Raw genomic sequence first — 15545 nt, 5'->3', positions numbered from 1 at the left:
TTCCTTCTAACCAAATCCTAAAAATTCCCTTCACTCCACCAAATGAACAGGCTTAAAAGATAGATTTAATAGAAAACAAGTAAATTATAGAAGCATACTAGTCAGCACTAATTAACACTTAGTAAGACTTATCCTTAACAGTTCGTCTTCCAGCCTTCTCTGTATATTGGTCCACTACCTATTCCACTTGAGACTGATGGATCCAATGCTGTTTTTCGTGCTAATTCATTAGGCGACAGTGAAGTTAGCACCACCAAGTAAGGTCGTTGCCACTTCGGTTCCAATTCAGGAGCATGATGAATTTTTACCCACACCAGCTGTCCAGGCAAGAAAGAGTGGGTGGAGTTTCTTATTTTCTTTTTTCAACTCCATTTCTTAGTTTATTTCACTTACCTGGTGTATCGTTTTTGAATTTATTTCTGACGTGAGACTTGCTATAGAATAAACTAAACTACTCTCCTCAACAAAATTTTGCTTCCAAATGGATTTAATTTCTTATTTTATATTTGAAATTTTTATTTTCATCCTAATGTTTACTTTTTAAACACTTTTTATTATTATTATATTTAAGTAGTTGAACAAAGAAGTTCCCATTCTACAAAACAGTACACGAATACAAGGTTTCTGACAACATTGTCACCCATCCCTCGTAATCTTTCCCTATCGCACGGTTTTTGTAAAATTTGAGATAGGTGATTAGATATATTTCACATATTTCACAGTATTTTGGAATTGTGATATTTAGTTAAAGTCACAAACACATTTTAACCTTGACAAGGCACATTATTGTTATCATGGTATAATGTTTGTTAATTCTATGAGCTTTGACAATCCAAATTATTTTTCCCACCTCAGGTGATATTTACATTTTTTTCCTTTTGCTTAATGTAGGCTAATCCCTCTTGCCCTCTTTCCCTCTCATAAACCTCTTCCCATCACTGTGTTTGGGTTGCTTAGTTATTTTTCTTCTATGTCCACTGCAGCTGATGGGCCCCTTTGTTGTATGTTGTTCCATTTTCCACTTATTGTGTTCCTCCTCCTGGCTTTCCTCCATTGCGTGCATATTTCTGCCGTCAAGAGCATGAAGTCATTAATGATGATACAACAAAATGAGTGGCTGTCTGTTGTTTCTTGAGTCCTGTTTACTTTGTCATACCTTCTTGCATTTTGGCTTTAGCATCTATGTATCACGTAGACCCTATGCCGTTTGTCTCATTGTTCTTGGCTTACCTCACTCAAATCATTTGGTCTAGTTCCATCCATTTCCCTGCAAATACCTTCATTTTGTCCTTTCTAATGGCTACATGGTATTCCATTTTATATAGGTTCCACATTTTTTGTATCCACTTATCAGTTGTGGCTTATCTGGGTTGTTTCCAAATCTTGGCTATTGTGAACAGTGCTGCAATAATCATAGAGGTGTGTATGTCTATGTACACTGGTTCCTGTTGTTCAGAGTAGATGCCTAGGAGTGGTATAGCCAGTTCATAGGACAGGTCGTTATTTAGCTTTCGTAAGTACCTCCAGACTGCTTTCCAAAGTGGTGGTATTAGTATACATTCCCACTAGCAATGTAGTAATGTTTCTTTCTTTGTATCCCTTCCAGCATTTGCCATTGGCTTAATTTAGGATGTGGGCCATTCTGATTGGGGTAAGGTGGTATCTCAGAGTTGTTTTTATTTGCGTTTCCCTTACAGCCAGGGAGGATGAACATTTCCTCATGTATTTCTTTGTCGTTTCTATGTCTTCTTCTAATAAGTCTCTCTTTAGCTTCCTTGACCATATGAAGATAGGTTTGTTAGGTTTGTGAAGGGTAAGTTTCTTGACTTCACCATATAATATAATGGATATTATAATATAATGGTATTAGACGCTTGTCTGTTATATTGCTGGTAAATATTTTTTCCCATTTCTTCCCATTTCCTGGTATTCTCTATGATTATTTTTTTAGGCTTTTATAGTTTTCATGAAACAGACCCTCTATATCTTTAGTTAGGTTAATTCCTAGACACTTTTTATTTTGAGGTTATTGTTAATGGGGTTGTTTCTTTAATTTCCCTTTCTATTTGTACATTGTTACTATACAGAAAGGCGATTGATATCTGTGGGTTAATTTTGTATCCTGATAATTTGCCAAATTGGTTTATAAGTTCTAAGAATTTGGGGATGGAGCTTTAGGGATCGGTTATTTAAAAAATAATGCCATCTGCAAAAAGAGATAGCTTATCTTCTTCCTGTCCTATGTGGATCCCATTAATGTCTTTCTCTTGCCTTATTGCTCTGTCTAAGAATTCCAGAACTATATTGAAGAAGCGTGGATAAATTGGGCATCCTTGCCTTGTTCCTGTTTTTAGGGGAATTGGTTGTAGCTTTTTCCCTATTAAATATAATATTGGCCTTTGATGTGCCATGTAAGGCTTTTATTATGTTATGAAATGTTCCTTCTATTCCTATTTTTTCCAGAGTGTTTAACATAAATGAGTGCTGAATTTTATCAAAACCCTTTTCTGCATCAATGGAGATAATTATGTGTTTCTTGACCTTGGATCCATTGATGTGATCGATTAGATTTATTGACTTACCTATGTTAAACCATCCTTGCATCTCTGGAATGAAACTCACTTGGTCATTATGTATAATTTTTTTGAACTGTTTCTGGATTCTGTTGGCTGCAATTTCATTGAGGAGCTCTGTATCTGTCTTAATCAAACAGATTGGTGCGTAGTTCTTTTTTTGTTGGGTCTTTGTTTATTTTGGAGATGAATGTGATATTGGCTTCATAGAATGAGTTTGGGATTACTCCCTCTGTTTCTATTTCTCTGAAGCGCTTGAGGTCTTATAGAATTCTGTAGTGAATCCATCATGTCCTGGGCTTTTCTTGTTGGAAGAGTTCTGGTTAATTCTACTATGTCATTGTAGGTAATTAACATGTTTAATTGATTTCTTTCTTCTTGGTTCTGTTTGGGCAATTTGTATTTCTTCTTTTTCAGGCAGAAATAAAAGTTTATTTACTGAACTGTTGCCCACAGCATGTATGGTGGAGAAGCATGGCTTAAAAGGAAGGGGGCGACCCACCGCTGGGCCAGAACTTATCTAGGCTAAGGAAAGGAAGAAGTTGTCCAGGTGGGGAAAAGTGTGGCCACACTGGATCTCGATGTGACCTCAGGGTCTGGGACACTCCTAAGGTCAGATGGGAGGCTTGTGACCAGAGGTGGCCCAGGATGTGATCTAGCAAGAGAAGGTGACTGCTTTCAGGTTTGCTAGTTACCTATGTAACAGATATTGGGCGGAAACTTAGCCAAGAAGTGTGGAGGTGTCCCTGTTCAAACCTTACATTCCAGCCTTTTGATAATTATAAAAAAGTTGAAGATTCTCTCTGGCTATTTCCTGTTTGCAAGGGGTATCTACAGTACTGGTAAAAGGTTGAAATGAGATCCCCTCTGAGAGAAGGCAGAAGGCAACAGCTGTAACTTGGGCAATGAGTCCTTTGATGAAGTCTGGAGGAGGCAAGTCTCTTGGACAAAGTATGGAGAAGTCTCACGAGGCATTGAGGGACTGAAAAAATACTAGAGAGCAAATAAATGCAAGAGGAAGGACTTGGGGTTGAAAATGTTGGTAGAAATATCCCTAGCTACTTCTGACATCTGGCGACTAGGTAGAGAAGAAGTCAAGTGACAAAGGCAAGAATATAAATTCCTGTCCAATTGAAAGGTAGACAGGTATGGACATTAAATAGGCAGTCTTCTTACTTCTATTGACCTCCCTGCTCTGGTTACTTTTGAAAGGGCATGCACAAAGTGGCTGATGTGGTATTATCTCCTCTTACTCTTTTCCATGTTCCTTTGTTCTGCAGACTGGCTGATTCTAAGTGTCATTGGTGGGATGGTTTGTCCCAGTTGGTATTCAAGGAGGTTTGAACTCAATTCCTGGGCACTATCACTGAACACTTCTGCTCAAGGCTAGCACTCTACCACTTTGAGTTATACAAACTCTTGCAGTGTTTTCTGGTTGGAGATAAGAGGCTCAGTCCAAGCTTCCAGCCTGGCTTTTTGCAGGTTCGTTGGGAGATGGAGTCTTAGGGATTTTTCAGCCAGGGCTGGATTTGAATTGCAACTTTTGTCACGAAAATCCTTTGTTATTTCCAATTAAAGCAACAAGGAGATCAAATAGAATAAGTAGAACTTACCTGGTCCTTATCAAGAATTGACCAAATACTATGCAATGTCAAAACTTGTTAGATGGGAGAATCTTAGCACCGATATGCCCAATATTTTAGAATCACATAGTCAGTACTAGCCTAAACAATACAAAAGAAAAAAGGCAAAACTCAAATCCTAAAATTTTATACAACATCTTTGCTAACAAAGCACATCAGATGGTTGGGCTTCAGTTACCAGCATCTGTGAAAAGAGCAACTTGTTAGCAAGGCACATTTGAAAAGATGGATGGAGGAGAAGAAAGCTTGGTGGAAGGGTAAGGATTGGAGGGGGTCAAATCCTTCACCCACCATTTGGCCAAGATGGCAAACTCAAGATGGCAAATTTCAAAAAAAATGCAAAGAAAGCCTGAACAAAAAATCAAGCCTAGTTTGGCTAGCCTTTTAGAGGGACCTAGAATGGGTCCCCTGGACCCAGCCCATGTCCCACGCTTCATGGCAAAATACAAATAGTTGTAGAAAAGAAATTGAGAGATATAGAAAGTTGGACATGATTAGCAGAGAGCAAAGGGATCCTGACAGTCAACAGACTTTTGACCATTTACCATTGCAGAGGCAAAAATTGTCTAAATTTTTGAACAGCATAAAAAATTAGGTGCTCTGACTATCCAGGGAGCGCAAGAGGCATTTCAGACGGGTTTCATGGCTCGGGCATGACTTGTAGCACCCCATTAAATGTGTAGGAGAGTCAGTCCGGTGAGTGAAGGAGAGCTGACGAGGCAGAAGCGATGTCCCTACTTCCCCTAGAGCATTCTAGAGAGAAATGGGCAAGATCCCATAACCAAGCAACCTCAGGTTCGGAGGTGACCAGACTTTCCGATAAAGGCTATAGGAACTCGCTAGCATGGTGCTACCAGCACGACTATTTTTATTGCAGCATTATTTACCATAGCTACGTTATGGAACCAACCCAGATGCCCCTCAGTAGATGAATGTTAAAAATTCTCCTCTACCCCAAATTGCTCACTTCAAACAGCTTTGTATGCTTTTCCGAAGATTGTCCTTCATTAACTATTTAAAATTTTGAGAGGTCATAATCGTACTCTATAGAGATTGCTGTTTGGTTGTGCTTTTCCAGCTGCTGCTGCTGCTCCAGGTTAGGCTAGGCTGTTTACAACAGCAGGACAGAGGTGCCACACTGTGAGTCTAGGGTTCTTCGCCACTGCTGACAGCTGCTGCTGCTCCTGACTGGGTTGGGGTGGTTGCACCAGCCAGGCAGAGGCGCCATGCCAGGGAAGGTGAGGGGAATTTTCATGCTGGCTCTTCTGAGATTTCGGTTTGTATACTCTGGGTTGGCACTGGATCTGGGGAGTCTTCTGAGAGCCTTGGGATGTTTGTGGGTGTGGGGTCCTCACAGGGTCCAGAGCCAGGCCACTTAAGCAACCTGGCACAAAGCTCCACCACTGAAGCTGCTCAGCGGTGAGCCCCATCACCAACAAGTTGGGAGAAGTCTTCCCACTTTACTGTCTGTGTAGGTTTTTCCCTTTTTTTTTCACTTCCTGTATCTCTCTGAGTAAACGCCTCTTTTTTGTGGGTCACTTGAAGAAATGGAGCATTGAAATCCAAACTGAGTATTTCATTGGGGAGAGCTGTGGTGTTTCCCTGCTGTTCCATCACCATTTGGCCCCTCCCCTTTAGGTGGAGTTTTTCTTTGGTGGCTGGTGGGCCTTGGTTACCAAAGGATAGGTCCCATAAAAGAATATGTTGTAAAGCCTGCAGATTGTAGCTAGACATTTCTGTTAACATAGCCTTCCCAAATTTAGGAAGCAAAGGGGGTGGTCTACCCTAAAGTATTTCAAAGGGTTTAAATCCTTTAACATAAGGGCTACATCTTGGTCGAAGGAAAGCCAAGTGGAGGAGGCTCACCTAGCCATGGACAGTCTCTGTATTTAATTTAGTTAGTTTCCTTTGAGGGCATATTCATTCTTTCTAATGCCTTGAACTCAGCGTTCTATAAATGGATTGTAACTTTCAATTTATTCCTAGAGTGTTATTTAATAATTGAGAACTTGGGCCATGAATGCAGGGCCATCTTTGGACCCCAAAGCTAAGGGCAAGGCAAATCAAGGAATTATTACATACCTCAGCCCAGCCTGAAAAAGTGTCCACTATTACTAATAGATACCAATACCCATACTTTCAAGGCTTTACCTCTGTGAAACCCACTTTCCGAAATTCACCATCTGAGGTTCCTCACATATAAATTCTTTCCATAGTTTCCAGCTTTTCAGCATTTACCTATTGGAAATTACCTACACACCTTACAAAGTATTGTCAGGCTAAGGCCCCACTGGTTTTCAGAACATTTTTAGGTAGTGGCCTCGGGAAATTTACCAGGGTGCAAATATCTACACGTAAACTGACAGAAAGCTTAAGCCTGTATGCATTTTTCACAAGTTCAGTGTCAACATTTGCACACTTATTACAACTAATTTTGCTTGTTCCTTTAATTTTAATGACTAGTAGCTCTAGAGATCCCACTGGTTTTAAAGAGCGATCTCCCACGCTACCTGACTAGTTCAGATGTTTCCCTGTATCTTAGAGACTCTAGTTTCTTTAACTCCTGTACAGTACTCTGAACATTGGAGACTTCTTCCATTTTATTCTCCTCCTTTTCTCTCAAACTTGCTTTCAAGATCACACTCTCCTTTTCAATGTGCTCCTTAAACTGTAACTGTTTTGGCAGGGTCACAGGAGAGTTCCTTTGACTGGACAACTGCTGCTCCTTCTCACAACTTTGCTTGCTCTTCAGCTCCTCCCTCAAGTTCACAAAGGTGCTATTGCGAGGTATTTTTTTTCCCACCTCCACCTGTTCCATTGGGACATGATGCTTCTGCATTACATTTATGGTGAAGATCTCAGCACTGTTTTGGGGCTTTTACTCTAGTAGTTTCTCTTTCTAGTTTTCCACTTCAGTGTATTTTTGTGATAGATCTTTCAACTGTTTGTTTAGCTCTTCTGTTTTTCTTCCTAAAGCTCTTTCCCTTTACCCAGCATTCCCTATCAGAGCATGTGGTCCTTTAACACTTTCTGAAGAGTAACAATCTCTTTCTTGAGCCTGATATTTTCCTGTTTACCTTTCTTGGCCTCATCTTCTATGATACAGCACTTCCCCGTCTTCTCTGCTAACTACTCGTTCCTTCTTTCTCTAATGCTTTGAATTTCTGGTGACACTCTTCAAAGCTTATAATCGACATGTACTTCAGCCTAATACATTCTTATATCAGATCCAGCTCCTTTTTCATGGCCATGATTTCTTAATGCAGCATCAGAATCTCTTCTTGGTCTCATTTGTGGTTAGCAAGGATGGCAGCATTGGTGTCCTGTGCTTCTTTCAGCCTCTGATCTGTGATCCCCTAATTTGCCTCAAGCTCACCGAGGCTACTGTACTTGAATTTCATTTGATTCTGAGTGTTTTCTAGGTTCCTTTTGAGGATTTTCTTCTCATTTTTGACTCTCGCAGGTTTCTAATTTATATCTTCAAATCTTTTCTTCACATCAAATAATTCTCTCTCTTTTCTCCAGTGTGCTCTTCTATGTGCTTTTAATCTCTTGGTGGGTTTTTGACTGGCACATATTGGTGATTCAGTCTTTTATAAGCCTGTTTTTTGAGATAGAAGTGTGTGAATATTTTCTTTGTCACATTTCTTCTTAAGTTCAGAAGGCTGCTTTTTAAGTTGAACACAGTTGGAATTCGGAGCCCCATGCTCCTTTGCATATTTCTCAGAGATATTAACACATTTTCCAGATGGTTAATGTGATTACTTAACCTGTCATTTTCTATCTTTCTCCTCCTTGAACATTCCTTTTCCCAATGTCCATTTTGCTTGCAATAATCACACTGATCTAGTTCTAGAGGTTCCCTACTGCCAGTTGCAACTGAATTGTACTGTCTTTGCCAAGGAGTTCTTCATCCCTATTCTGGTGCTCCTACCAAAACTCAAACCCCCTTATTAAACTCTTTTTCCAGGGTATCTCTGTTATCAAACACCCAGTGGGCAACCACTTCCAACTTAAAATACACCTTTCCCTCAAAACCTTCTAACTTTTGAAGGTTTCTTCTAATATCTGGGGCTGACTGGGTAACAAAGGCCATATTTAGGGCTCTTTGATTCTCCAGGGCTTCAAGATCTATAGGTTTATAGGTCCTATAGGCTTCTGGGAAATGTTCCAGAAAAGCATTAAGGTACTCACTGGGGAACTGTATCATCTCACTCACTTTAGATTGATGACTTGGCTTTCTAGCTACTGCGGTATTCCTGCTAACCGAACCTGGCAATAATTGGTACGCATTTCCATACCTGGATCACTGTTAGTCTCAGCTTGGGTAAATCTGGGTAAAGACTTGATCCAATTGGTCTTGTTCAATAGTAGGCTTAATGTCTGGTCCAAGGACCACCTTCAAGTCACCGAGTAGGATTCACTCCCTTTTCTACCAGGTGAAAAGCACCTGTAAAATTTGCTGACACTTATCCCAGATGTGCTTGTTTGTGAAAATTGCTGTCGCTAATGAGGTAATGAGCCACTGGTTTTTTTTTTTTTCTGAAAAGGATGGATTTTTCTGTTTCCAGTTATACAGGTCACTAGTGGTAAAGGGAACATATATTAGAACGGTGGCCTTACCATCTCCTCCATAGTCCTGTCTCAAGGATAAGAAGGCTAACATACCACATTGTACAACCTCAGGCTGGTACAAATAACCACTTTTGGTATGGGAGGACTTAACATTAGAGGTGCTGATGGCAAAGAATAGGAAAGAGAGTACATCAGTGCATCTTCCTCTGAGGGACTCTATAAACCTGGGGGAGAATTTTTTGGATATGACAATTTTAGGCCTTGTTTTCCCATCCTGAGGAAAGGACTAAACAGAAGTGCATACAGGACAATGATAGAACTATCAGCATACACACAGAGACCAATAGCCACAGACACTTAATCCACATGTCCCACACCTTTCAATATTGAACTCTACAGAAGGTCCGAGATGACAGACAGAACATCCCAGATTGCCTCTTGAGGAGGTTACAGATGACCTCTGGAGGACGTCACATATGTCCTCCCTAGGAGGCCTTAAATGACCTCTCATGGAGGTTCCAAATGGCTTCCCAAGAAGTGTCAGATGACCTCCAAAGAAGGTCCCAGATGTCCTCTCAATGAGTCTGAGACTACCTCTCAATTATCTCAGATGGTCCCTCAAGGAGGCCACATATGAACTCCAGAGGAGGTTCCAGATAACCCTGTTGAGAAAGCCACAGATGACATCCAGAGAAGGTCATATATGGTTTCTCAAGGAAGTCCCAGATGAAGTCCAAGACGGTCATATTTTTCTCATCAAGGTAACCCGAGATGACCTCCTAAAGAAGCTCCAGATGACCTCATAAGTGGTGCTAGATTGCCTCTTAAGGCAGCCCCAATGACTACTTTTGAAGAGTTCTCAGGTGGCCTCCTGAATAAGCCCCAGATGACCTCTGGAGAAAGTCCAAGATGGCCCCGGAAGGCCCCTGATGACCTCCAGGGTAGGTCTCAAATGGCTTCTCAAGGAAGTCGCAGATGTACTCATGATGAGATTCCTGATAGCTTCCCAAGGAAGCCCTACATGACCTCTCAAGGAGGTTCCAGGTGGCTTCCCAAGGAAGGCACAGATGATCTACAGATGGAGTCCCCAAAACAGGCTGGCAAGCTTGCCCAGAGGTACCCCTAGAGGTAACTAAATTACTTTTGTCCATGTTGGTCCTCCGGAGACAAACACTTGAGGTAGATTCTCAACCCTGAAGGCTGACACTCTCACCTATGGGGATTTTTCCCTCGGGCCAAGGCCTGATGCCATCCAAATGGATTATATCAATGGGGGTCTCCAAATATTAGACCCTCTATTGTTCAGGAGAATCCATCGAGACACAAAGGGGAAGCATTTTATCCCCCTTCCCTTAGTCTATCCTTCACTGCAGAACTATACTTCCTTCAATGTCTTTCCCTTTTTCCCTTCTACCAGTTCTTTCTTCTCTTCAGGCCTCTCCTCTCTCCACAGGCCTGAACTGCTTTGCCTGGGTCAGTTGCCATCCTTTACCTCCTGCTCTCCCTCAACTTCCTCTCCTCTCAGGTCTTTCCCTTTCTGCTATCACACAACTTCCCTCCTTCCAAGACTTTTCCCTTTTTCTCTTCTCTAATATTGCTCTGAATAAGCAGCCTATATAAATTCTGTAACCCTTCTCCACACCAACTGCTTAACATTTTTCAACTGTCACATCCCAAATTCCCACAGCCCAATCACTTCTTAACAGCTTAACACTTGGTGATTACTGTCCCAAGCCCTCCTACAGAATGCACCATCTTCTTTGGTGGCATACTTTGTCCTCTCCAGCTGGCCAAGAGATGGGGCCACGCTGATTATCAGATCCTATAGACTATCAGGGCCGTGCAGATTATTACAGTATCATCCTTGTGAACTAATAGCAATTGAAATTGGAAATTTGATTGTGATATTACAAACTCATTGTGACATCACAAACCCATTTTGACGTCATCACCACCACGACATCACAAACCCATTGTGATATGATTGTCATTGTGACATCATGATTCCATTGTGACATCTCAAATCTATTATGACCTCTTAGCTCCTTTGGAAAATCACATGCCCTCCTTTGGAAAATCACATGCCAGTATCATCCTTGTGAACTAATAGCAATTGAAATTGGAAATTTGATTGTGATATTACAAACTCATTGTGACATCACAAACCCATTTTGACGTCATCACCACCACGACATCACAAACCCATTGTGATATGATTGTCATTGTGACATCATGATTCCATTGTGACATCTCAAATCTATTATGATTTTCCTTTGGAAAATCACATGCCCTTTTCAACATCACAGTCCCTATGTGTACCCAAATCCTTGTTGTTAACTAATGACAATTGAGATCAGACATGCCATTATAACATCAAAAAGTGTTTGTGGCATCCTCAAGTGTGTGACATCACTTTTTCTTTATGAGAGCATCAGCTCATTGTGACCTCACCAAACTCAATAACATAATCGCATTATGACAATTCTCATTGTGACATCATAGACAAATTGTGAATGCTTATTCCGTGATTTCATTGTATTCAAAATATGGCATGGGAATTGCTATCAGAAACGAATTTTTGTGCCTACATAACAATTTTGATCTGGGCACTTATGGCTCATGCCTGTAATCCTACCTACTCAGGAGGCTGAGATCGGAGGATCACGGTTCAAAGCCAGCCTGGGCAAGAAAGTCCGAGAAACTCTTATCTCCAATAAACCACTCAAAAAACGGAAGTGGTGTCGTAGCTCAAGTGGTAGAGCGCTAGCCTTGAGCTGAAGAGCTGCGGGACAGTGCCCAAGCCCAGAGTTCAAGCCCCACAACCGACAAAAATAATTGACATAATAATCACTTTGTGCCATCACAGTGCCATTCTGATATCACTAACACAATTTGACATCACAAAGCTCTCCTCTCCTAACTTTTGTGACATGCTTACATTGTGATATCTTAGACCTTTTTGCCCTCATAATTTGTTTTCAACCTCATATATCATGTATGACATGAGATACCAGGAATCCATTGTGACATCATGACCATTGTGACATCACACTGACAGATGCCATGATCATAGTGTCACATTGTGACATCACAAAAGGTTTTGATTTCACAATTAGTTGGTGATGCCATACAGGTAAGGGGTCACAGTAGGTCTATGATGTCACAATTGTTTGGTGATATTAAAATGGCATAAAGGATCTCATTTGTCAAGAAATCACAGAGAATATGAGTTCACAAATGGACCATGGTTTCTCCAAAGGCATGTGTTGTCACAAATATGATGAAATCCTAGGAGGATTGTGATGTCACAGTGTGACACAATATTCATGATGTCTGTTAGTATGATGTCACAATGGTCATGATGTCACAGTGGATTTCTGATATCACATATCATAACTGAAATATGTTTGAAAACAGATTATGAGCTCATAAATGGCCTAACATATCACAATTACAGCACATCACAAGACTTATGAGGACAGAACAGGCTTGTGATGTCACAGTGTGTTAGTATATCACTATGGCACTGTGATGTCACAGTGGGTTGTGCATGTCAAAATGACATGATTGTTCTCAATGGTCTTTAACTTACAATGAGTATATGAGTTACAAAGGGACTCTGGTTTCCCTAAAAGTATTTGTTGTCACAAATATATTGAAATCCTAAAAGGTTTGTGATGTCAGAATTTGACACAATTGTTATGACATCTAGCAGTGTGATGTCACCATTGTCATGATGTCATTCGGAATTTGTGATATCAAATGTCATATGTGAAATCTAATGAGGTCGACAAAAGATCGTGAGGACAAAAAGGCCTAAGGTATCAGAATTGCAGCATGTCACAAAAGTTATGATGAAAGGATAGGTTTGTAATGTCATGGTGGGTTAGTGATATCACAATGGCAATGTGATGTACAAATGGATTGTAATGTCATAATGGTTATGTTTCACAGTTTGTTTATGATATCAATGTACAGGCCAAATTTGAAATAGAATGAAATATCACAAATAAAGGTATTCATGTCTATGATGTCATGATGACAATATGAAGTTCTAATTCTTTCATATCATTTTAGTTTTGAGATTTCACAATTATCAGATGGTGTCACAATGACAATGTGATGTCACAATTGTGATGATCTCAAAAATGTTTCTGATGTTAAAATGTCATGTCTGATTCTCAATTGTCAATAATTTACAGTGGAGATTTGGGTACACAAAAGGATTGTAATGTCACAAATCTATTATTTCAAAGGTTATAAGAGGTAAGAATAGATTTGGGATGTCACGAAGTGATCCTGGTGTCAAAACAGCAATGTCACAATGGGTTTGTGATGTCACAATGGTGATGAGGTCACAATGGGTTAGTTATGTCATGAGTTTGTAATATCACAATTATTTGTCCAATTTCATTTGCTCCTAGTTCACCATGAGGACACTGTAATAACCAGCAGTGCCCCTATAATCCACTGGAACAGATAGTCATCATGACCTCCTGGTCTGGACCAACAGAGAGGGGAGTTCATGCCACTGGAGGAGGGAGGACACGCTGCAGAAAGAGATAAATTGTCAAGCCCCACATGGTGAGCTGCCAAGAAGTAATTGGGCATGGATATTAGGGAAGTGATGATTGAAAAATGTTATGCTTGAAACATATTGCAGTGGGGGAAGGGTACAGCCTATATAGGCTGCATGTTCAGAGCAACAGAAGGGGAGAGAAAAAGAGGAAAGGCCTGGAAGGAAATAAATGATGACACTGCAAGTGGGTAAAGACCTGGGAGGAGAGGAAACTGAGGGAGAGAAGGAGATGAAGGACGGCAACTGGCCACCTGGTCAGGGCAGGACAAGCCTTTCAAGAGTAGAGCAGCCTGAAGAGAAGAAGGGAATGGTGGAAGGAAAAAATGAAAAGACCTGAAAGTTAGGACAGGTCTTTAGAGAAAGTGGATGAAGAGAAAGGAAAAAGCATTGTACTTTGAAATGTGGAGCTTTGGAGATCATTATTTTGGAGATTGGTTGTTTGCAGAACAGTTAACAAATGGCTGGCTGCTCTTTGAAGTTCTGAGGGTCCATGGTTGAGGCTGCATTTAGCTCTGGGCATCCAGCCCAGGTCAAGTTAGTCGCCTGTTACAAAATTTAAGACGACAAGACAGTTTTGTGATGTTACATTCCATTAATGATTTCACAATGTCAATATGAGGTCACAAAGGGATTGTAATGTCATAATGGTGATGTGGTCACAATGGGTTTCTAAAATCAACCTATATGCTACATTTGAGATAGAATGAAATCACAGAATAGGCAATCACATTGTCTCTATGACCTCACAATGAAAATGTGATGTCATAATGCTATGATGTCATTGTCATTTTTGTTTGTCACAATGTGTTGATGTTATCCTTACAACAATGTGACTGGAGATGATGTCCCAAAGCATTTGTAATGGTACAATGGCATGCCTGATGTCAGTTGTCCTTTGTTCACAATGAGGATATGGTTACTCAAAGGAACTGTGATGTCACAAACACCATGTGCTTTTTCAAAGGTGCTAAGAGGTCACAACAGGTTTGGCATGTCACAAGGTGATTGTGATATCACTATGGCAATGTGTTGTCTCAATGGTTTTGTGATGTCACAATAGTGACAAGGTCACACTCGGATAATGATATCAAAATGAATTTGTAATATCACCATTACATGTCCAAATTCATTATACTATATCACAATGAAGTTACGAGTTCACATAAGGAGCTAGAAGTCAGAAAGGCCATGCATTTTGTAAAATATTATGAGGACATAATAGGTTGGTGAAAATGCAATGGGACAGAGATATCCCATTGGCAATGTAATGTTACCATTACATGAGATAGTATTGTTTTGAAGTCACAAATAGTTGGTGATACCATACAGGTGATGAGGTCACATAGGTTTGTGATTTCACAATGGGATGATGATGTTACAATCTCATGCCAGATATCTAATTGACAATTATATAAGTTCTCAGGGAAAATGATGTATCCAAAGGCATATGTTGGCACAAGTGTAATGATTCTTAACAGGTTTGTGATGTCACAATGTGTCTCAGTGGTCATGACATCTGGCAGTGTGATGTCACAGTGGTCATGAGGTCTCAGTGGATTTCTGATATCATGTTATACCTGAAGTGTTATGATTTAAACAATGTATGAACTCAGGGAGGCCAAAGAGATCACACTGGCAGCATGTCAAAAAATTATGAGGATGGGACAGTTTTGTGATGACACAGTGGGTTAGTGATATCATAATGGCAATAGGTGTCATCAAATTATTGTGATGTCATAATGGTTATGTGGTCACAATGTATTTCTGATATCAACCCACCTGCCACATTTGAAATAGAAAAAAATCAAAGAATAAGCATTCCAATGTATCTGTGCCATCACAATGACAATGTGATGTCATAATACTATGATGTCATTTTTGTTTTATGATGTCACTGTGGGCTGATGTTGTCATAATGACAATGTGATGTTACACTGGTAATGATGTCACAAAGGTTTTGCGATGTTAAAATGGCATGTCTGATCTCAATTGTCATTAGCTCAAAATGAGGATATGGGTACACACAGGGCCTGTGATGTCACAAAGGCCATGTTTCTTTCAAAGCTTCAGAAGTCATAATAGGTTTGGGATGTCACAATTCGATCATGGTAGCACAATGGCAATGTGATATCACAATGGATTTGTGATGTCATCACAGTGATGAACTCACAATGG

Source organism: Dipodomys merriami, unplaced genomic scaffold (genome assembly GCF_024711535.1).
Source record: "Dipodomys merriami isolate MVZ:Mamm:240054 unplaced genomic scaffold, mDipMer1.0.p SCAF_575, whole genome shotgun sequence".
Classification (NCBI taxonomy): domain Eukaryota; kingdom Metazoa; phylum Chordata; class Mammalia; order Rodentia; family Heteromyidae; genus Dipodomys; species Dipodomys merriami.
This window is presented reverse-complemented; position numbering follows the sequence as displayed.